Source organism: Elaeis guineensis, chromosome 12 (assembly GCF_000442705.2).
Source record: "Elaeis guineensis isolate ETL-2024a chromosome 12, EG11, whole genome shotgun sequence".
Classification (NCBI taxonomy): domain Eukaryota; kingdom Viridiplantae; phylum Streptophyta; class Magnoliopsida; order Arecales; family Arecaceae; genus Elaeis; species Elaeis guineensis.
Window position 1 is genome coordinate 8,643,881 of NC_026004.2, and position 8,486 is coordinate 8,652,366.

Below are 8,486 nucleotides of genomic sequence, written 5' to 3' on the forward strand. Positions count from 1 at the left end.
CAGAGAGAGATCCATCAGCCTCTCAAGTAACTGTGCAGACGATTCGGAGTGTCCAAGAAGTCGGCACACATCGATCGAAGGAGTTCGATCAACATCTGCCATCAAAAGGGTGAAATCACGAACTAGCATTCGTGAGGAGCTGATCAGATGGGAGCTTCGTGTGGACGATCCGCAGAGGCCAGACAGTTGGGTGGCTGCGACGTGATGATCAGAGCCCTCCGACAGTGATCAGATTGCGGTGATCGACTACCCACAAAAGGTGATGTGTTCTGAACACAGTACTGTAAAACGTTTACTGATTCAAATTTGAATTTCAAATTTAAATGCATGCTGTTGTATCATATTTAGATCCTAGTGTAGGATTAATTAGTATTAATTAATGAGATTAATTAATAATTCCACTGTAAAATAGTAATTTTGAAAAAGTTTTAAAATTACCATTTTGCCCCTGCACTAAATTTTCGCTTCAATTGGTATCAGAGCAGGTTCTAGAATATGATATACATATGCATGCGTAGATTAAGGTGTAATCTATAAGTTTAAATTTGAAATTCAAAATTCAAAATTCGAAATTCAAAAAGATTTGAAATTTGAAATTTGAAATTTGTTAGAAGTTTCAAATTTGAAATTCAAAATTTGAAATTTGAAATTTTGTTAAAATCTCAAATTTGAAATTTGAAATTCGAAATTTGAAATTTGAAATTCAAAATTCAAAATTTGAAATTTGGTTGAAATCTCAAATTTGAAATTTGAAATTCAAAATTTGAAATTTGAAATTCAAAATTCAAAATTTAAAATTCAAAGATTGAAAAATCGAAATTTAAAATTTGGTTGAAATCTCAAATTTGAAATTTAAAATTTAAAATTTAAATTTTAAAATTTGTATATTTAGATATACTTGATCCAAGTAGCAAGTAATCTAATTGGGTTGGTTGCCATGGCCGTCCGGTCATAGGAGAAAAGTAGGGTTTAAAGGCCATCTCTTCCCATTCGATGGGGTCTCCTATGGCGGTAGGGATGCCGATGCAATTATATCCCATACCGATGAAGCAGCGAAATGACTTAATTAAGAAATTTATCATGAATGTGTTAGATTAGATCTAAAAGAAAATTTATGATTTATTTTGAGTTATTTTCTGTTATGAAATGAGCAATAGAATTGCTGTTTATGAAATGTGCTGACCCGTTTGTGAAATGAGTTAACACATTTGGTGAACAGAAAATAAAATCTTTCAAATTTGAAAATTATTTTCGAAATGCCAAACCCTGACCCATCAGCCCAAGTACTTAATTAAAAGAATTAAGTGTTGTCTAGTAGGTCTAGAATTGTGAATTAAGACCTAAGACAATTGCATAAACTTTTGGGTCAATGGGTTAGATGAATTAGGTCCATAATTGGGTTAGACCTAAGGTTAGTTTAAAAAATGGACTAATTGGAGTAATTGGTCAAATCTAATCAAAAGTTGAATTAGATTAGGTCAAGGATACTCTAGACTCAACTTCAATAGTTGTAGTTGAATGGGTCCATGTCTTTAACTAGACCAAGATGGACTTAATTCATGGCTACGCGGTGGAGCTCTATTTACTAAGTTGATCAAAATTAAAACTAATGAACCGGTTGGTGTCTAAGGTAAGTTCGGCAGTTTTGACCAGTGGTTCTTAAGCGGGAGCTACTCGCATTGATTCGATCATTGACGAGTTAATGGCAAATCCCCACCACTGATCTCACTTACCTGGCCAATCTGGTAAGTTAGATTTTGATTAGATCACTTGGTGATTAGAGCTCACCCATGTCATTAGGTAAATCAGTATGACTGATTTAGGTGCTCCTAATGCCAGCTTTAATTAAATCCTTTTTAATCTGACTTGGTGAAGTCAGTGGGAGGATTGAAATTGGCTGGATGATTTCTTCTCTACTATTCTTTAATAAAATTCTCAAAATTATTAGGTCCCTAAAATGATTAAGTTATAATGATAATTAAGTCATAGCCTCCCATTAAGTGAATGATAATGAGTCCATTAGTTCAATGATCATTGGAGGCCCAAAGGCCTGGTGCTCATTGGCTAATGGAATTATTATTCATAATATGATAATTTGATTGAGTCTTTCTGATGGTGGTTAGGTTGGCCGGCCAAAGTTGGGCCTGATCATTTATTGGTCCGATTCACTAAATTAAGTCATGTTAATGGTTGGACCTAACCAGATCTTTTCAGTGGAGGCCAAAGCCTACTGATTAGGTTCTGGGACAAAATAAATTACTAGAAGTTGTTTAGAGAAACAACTGGTTAAGAACCTACCCATAGATGCACATGGGTTGACCAACCAAAGTTGGGCTCGTGTGTAGTCTGTGTGGATTCTAGTACCCATTAAGGAATTAAAGTAATTCCTCGAATTGGAGGATGAGGCTACCAGTTCGTAAAAATATTGGAAAAAACTTTAGACTAAAGTCCAAGTCTTTAGTATTAATTTATGTACTAATAGAGGTCTCGTTTTCCTTTAAGCAGCTATGGCCACTACCCTGTCGCTCCGGTCATTATTAGATAATGACAAGCTCATGGGACCCAATTTCGATAGCTGGTATCGAAAATTGAAAATCGTCCTTGAGCATGAGCGGATCCTTTATGTAGTAACGGATCCAGCACCTGAGGAGCCAGCTCCGAATGCTAGTAAGGCGATCCGAGATACTTACTTGAAGTGGCTCAATGACCGCACCACCGTTCGATGTATTATGCTGGCAGCAATGAATGACGAGTTCAGCCGAAGGTTTGAGAACGCCCAGCCACAGGAGATACTTCAAATGTTGAACGACTCCTTTGGCACGCCTGACGACGTTGAAAGGCACAAAACTAGTTGTGCTATTTTCAATGCTCGGATGAGGGATGGAGCCTCAGTCACTGATCATGTACTGTATATGATCGAGATGATTGAGCGCCTAAGCAAATTGGGCTTTCCTCTGCACGAGCAGCTCGATAAGGATGCGATCCTTAATTCCTTGCCCAAGTCCTTCCTCCCATTCCTTACTCATTTTCGAATGACAAAGCCTGCAGTAAACTACCACGGATTGTTGGGGTTGCTGCAGAACTTTGAGAAGGATCACCAACTCCATAAGGAGTCGGTGAATGTAGTGGGAGGGTCTTCTTCTCGTCGTCAACCCTTTGGGAAGGGGAAGAAGAACAAGAAGAAGAAAAATAAGAAGGTGCAATCTCATGCTGGGACAGTAGTACGGGGTCAGACCAAGAAGCGCAAGCATGACCAGAGCCAGGCGGAGTGCTTCTTTTGCAAGAAGCACGGGCATTGGAAGAGGAACTGTCCTCAATACATTGCCTCCCTGGACCCGAACAGGCCAAAGAAGAAGCAAGGTAATTATATGATAACTCCTTGCAATTTTTCGATTTGTGATACTACTGCCTGGGTATTGGATACCGGAAGCCCTTATCATATTTGTAATTCGATGCAGGGTCTGCAGGTCAGTAGGAGATTTGATGAAGGCGAGAGGTTCCTGAATGTTGGAGATGGAAGCAAAGTTCCAGTTCTAGCTTTAGGAATCATGAGTCTTGTAATCAATTCTCGTAATGTAATTCTGAGTGAATGTTACTATTGTCCAAGTTTTTTATTAAATATTATTTCTGTAGGCCTTTTGACCATGTACGGTTATGATTTTTTAATAAAAGAAAATATTTGCAATATCATTTTGAATGGTGTTACAATATTTGTTGGACAATTAAATAATGGAATTTACTTACTATCACAGCCTGTTAATGTGGTTCAAAAATTCGGTAAACGCTCTAGAATAGATAATTTGTCAGAAGTCTACCTTTGGCACTGTAGGCTAGGTCATATCAATAAGAACAGGATAAACAGGTTGGCTCAAGAAGAAATTCTTGAAGTTAGTGATTGTGAATCACTTCCAACCTGTGAGTCCTGTCTTCTTGGAAAGATGACCAAGTCACCTTTTACTGGAAAAGGTGAGCGAGCCAGTGAACTCTTAGGTCTGGTACATTCTGATGTATGTGGACCCATGAGCTCAAGTGCAAGAGGTGGATTTTTCTACTTCATAACCTTCACAGACGACCTATCTAGGTATGGGTATGTCTATTTAATTAAGCATAAGTCGGAATCATTTGAAATGTTCAAACTATTCCGAAATGAGGTAGAAAAACAAACTAGAAAGTGTATTAAAACTCTTCGATCTGATCGAGGAGGTGAATATCTTTCCAATGAGTTTCTGACGTATCTAGAGGAGAATGGGATTCTCTCTCAGTGGACTCCTCCTAGAACACCACAGCATAATGGTGTGTCTGAAAGGAGGAATCGGACCCTGTTAGACATGGTTCGATCCATGATGGGGTTTGCTGGTCTGCCGATCTTCCTCTGGGGATATGCGCTCGAATCGGCTTGTTACCTTCTAAATAGAGTTCCGAGTAAGTCTGTAGCCAAAACGCCATATGAGATATGGATAGGACGTAAGCCAGTACTCTCGCACCTTAGGGTTTGGGGGTGTCCGGCTTATGTTAAACGTTTAATTACAGACAAGCTTGGACCTAGGTCTGATAAGTGTAATTTTATAGGGTACCCAAAAGAGACCAAAGGGTATTATTTCTACCTTGCTGATGAGCAAAAGGTGTTTGTCAGCCTTAAGGCAATCTTTTTAGAAAAGGAGTTCCTTAGTGAAGGAACTGTTGCCTCTAAAGTCGAACTTGACGAAGTTCGACAAGTGGAAAAACCGACACATGTTACTGAACCTGAACCGGATTTGATTAGATCAGATTCGGAGCCCATTGATTATGCACCCTTAAGGCGGTCTGGTAGAGTACCACATCAACCGGACAGATACTATGGTTTCTTGGTCCGGGATGGTGATCCTATCGAACTTGATGAAAATGATGAGGATCCGATCACCTACATGGATGCAATGCAGAGACCTGACTCTGAGAAATGGCTAGAGGCCATGAAATCCGAAATGGAGTCCATGAAGGTCAACGATGTGTGGACATTGGTTGACCCACCCGAAGGAGTAAAACCCATAGGGTGTAAGTGGGTCTTCAAAAGGAAGAGGGGCGCAGACGGAAAGGTGGAGACCTATAAAGCCCGTCTGGTTGCCAAGGGATATCGTCAACGTTATGGTATAGACTATGACGAGACGTTTTCTCCTGTGGCAATGCTCAAATCCATTCGGATTATGCTTGCGATAGCTGCCCATCTGGACTATGAAATCTGGCAGATGGATGTGAAGACAGCTTTCCTAAACGGAGAGCTGGACGAAGAGGTGTATATGATACAACCTGAAGGGTTCACATCCACAGATGAGTCTAAGGTGTGCAAGCTACAGAGGTCCATTTATGGACTTAAGCAGGCATCTCGGAGTTGGAACATACGTTTTGATAGGACGATCAAAACGTATGGCTTCGTTAAGAACGGAGAAGAATCCTGCATTTATAAGTGGGCTAATGGTCCAGCAGTAGTATTTCTTGTATTGTATGTGGATGACATTCTCTTAATCGGGAATGATGTCCCTGAATTACAGGAAATAAAGATTTGGCTATCGTCACAGTTCTCCATGAAGGATCTGGGAGAAGCTTCCTACATCCTAGGGATGAGGATCTATAGGGATAGATCCAAAAAGTTGCTTGGCTTATCCCAGTCCACGTACATTGATACTATGCTGAAAAGGTTCAGCATGAAAAATTTCAAGAAAGGCTATCTACCGATAGGCCATGGAATTTCTCTCTCGAAGAGGGATTGTCCGACAACACCTCAAGAGAGAGAGCGTATGGGTAGGATTCCATATGCTTCGGCAGTGGGATCTATCATGTACGCCATGACATGTACACGATCAGATGTGGCATACTCACTAGGGGTAGTGAGTAGATACCAATCTGATCCAGAAGAGAATCACTGGAAGGTTGTTAAAACCATCCTGAAGTATTTGAGAAATACTAAGGACCAGTGGCTTATATATGGTGAATCGGACTTGAGACTTATAGGGTTTACAGACTCTAGTTTTCAGTCTGATCGAAATGATAGCAAGAGTGTGTCAGGATTTATTTTTACCCTTAATGGTGGGGCTGTCTGCTGGAAGAGTTCCAAGCAGCACACTGTGGCTGATTCAGTATGCGAGGCGGAGTATATTGCTGCATCAGATGCTGCCAAAGAAGCGGTGTGGCTGAGGAAATTCATCACCGAGCTCGGAGTAGCACCCTCCCTTGTTGGTCCAGTTCTGCTCTACTGCGACAGCTCTGGAGCCATTGTTCAGGCGAAGGAACCAAAGGCACACCAGCGGACGAAGCATATTCTACGTCGCTACCATCTCATCCGGGAGATCGTGGATCGAGGTGACGTCGACCTTCAGAAGATCGACGGGAAGGAGAACCTGGCCGACCCATTCACTAAAGCCATTGCGGTGAAGGAGTTCAACGACTACAAGTCGAAGATGGGTATTAGATACTGCACCGATAGGCTTTAGGCCAAGTGGGAGATTGTTGGGAATAGTGTCCCAAAGCCAATCGTCAGCCTGTTGACGGTTGTGCTCCTTTTGTATTAGTACATGAATTATAAATAAATAAAAGTTATTTTGATATTTTTTCATCACAAATGTTTCATCTTCTAATGAACTCCTGTGTTGTGGAGAAGTCCTTAGGACTATTTAGATTCGACAAAGGAGGATTTGTCGCTTAGTCCTTAAACATGTTCGCGACCAAATGATACGTTGTTACCAAGGACGACAATATTTATCGAGCATAGGTCGTTGTGTGCCATATGGGTTGGTTGTCCTCATAACCAAAGAGTGTGGAGACACTGGTATGGCATACAGGTGAGATGTAATGGTACATCTGCACTGAACGTGACCAACTCCGGAGCTATTTCTGCTGTCAAGATTTGCTCCGATGGGATATGGGTATAAATGTCCCTCCGACCTGAGACCGCCACGGTGACTTGCAAGCAACTCACTGCACTTAGGCACTGGACTACCTGAATTTCTAATTCAGTGACGGAAGGTTGCTGGGTGTAGTCAAGTACTTGACTTGTCGGTGCGTGTGTCAAGATGGGATTGACCACTCCAGTTTAGGAGCTGTGTACAGTCGTGTTTCAATTTAGCAAAACTTTGGCCAGGGTAGTCCTAGTGAGGAGTCACAGGACTAATTGAGTTGAGCACGATTCGGATGATATCATCAGGGTTGACAGTTTAACCCTGAGTCATCCTAAACACAGGGGTCAAAAGGGATGAATTATACGGTAACCATATTCACGTAGGTTCTGAATGTTGCGATTGCGATTATTCGACCTATCCGGTCGTCGGGTATCATTGCTAGATGGTCACTTCGATTAGTACAGAAATTGGTTCCTGTGCTACCGGCTTAGGTTCGAACCTGCGGGGTCACACACATTAGAGGTTCCTTTCTGATCTGATGGCTGATTATGAGTCTTATCTAACTGGGACTCTATGATTGAGAATTAGGATTCTCTAATCATGAGTTCCACACATTTTGGGTACCGGGGTCAAAATTTTAAATTTCAAATTTTGAATTTGAAATTTGAACTCTTTGATCAGGGTTTCATATCGATGGTCTCTGATGCCTGATTGCCCATCGAATTTGGACTCAATATTTATGAGAGGTTTAATTAGTGATTTAATCACTAATTAACTCAATTTGATTGAGTAATTATTTTTGGATCAAGTCCAATTGAATTGGATTCAGTTTGGATTGACCCGATTAGGTTAAATGTTGACCTAATCGCTAAGGTGGTTTAGTCCCTGATTTGATCAGGGGTTAGGTTTAGTTAATTCCTGATTTGATTAGAATTTTATTAAGTCTAATTAAGCCTAATTATGTTGGGTTTAATTTGGTCTAATTGTGCTCAACCTATTTTAAACTAGGTTGGCTCAATTTGAATCAAACCACCTTGTTTTAAATTCCCTACGTCATCCAACTTCCTTGCACCCATTTGAATTCACGAGAAGAAACTTCTCGTGAAATTTTTCTCACACAAAACCCTTCCCCACATCCTCATTTGTGTGCCATATGAATGGATAAAATAATTAGTTAGCCATTCAAATTCAAAGCATGTTTGAATTTGAATGGATAACTTATCACTTGCCCTTTCATCCTTATCCATTTTGTGCGCCATATTACTTACACGAGAAAAGGTTTCTCGTGAAACTTTTTCCACGCACAAAGAGCCACGCCCCTTCTCTTCTCACGCCCAAAAGGATAGGGATAAGTTGGTTTTCATTTGAATTCAAATTTGATTTGAATTCAAATGTGTAACCTCTTGTCTTTATCCTCTCACGCGGATAAGACATGTTTGACGTTGTTTTAAAAAGAGGAGAAAGGTGGGACGTGCGTAAAAAAATTAGGAGAGAAACTTTGGGGCGTGAGGAAGGCTTCTGCACAAGGTGAAGGTCCAAAACCTTCCGAGAGAAAAAGAAAGAAAAGAGAGAAAATTGGGCGCAGGGTTTTTGGTGTGTACCCTAGGGTTTCTACCT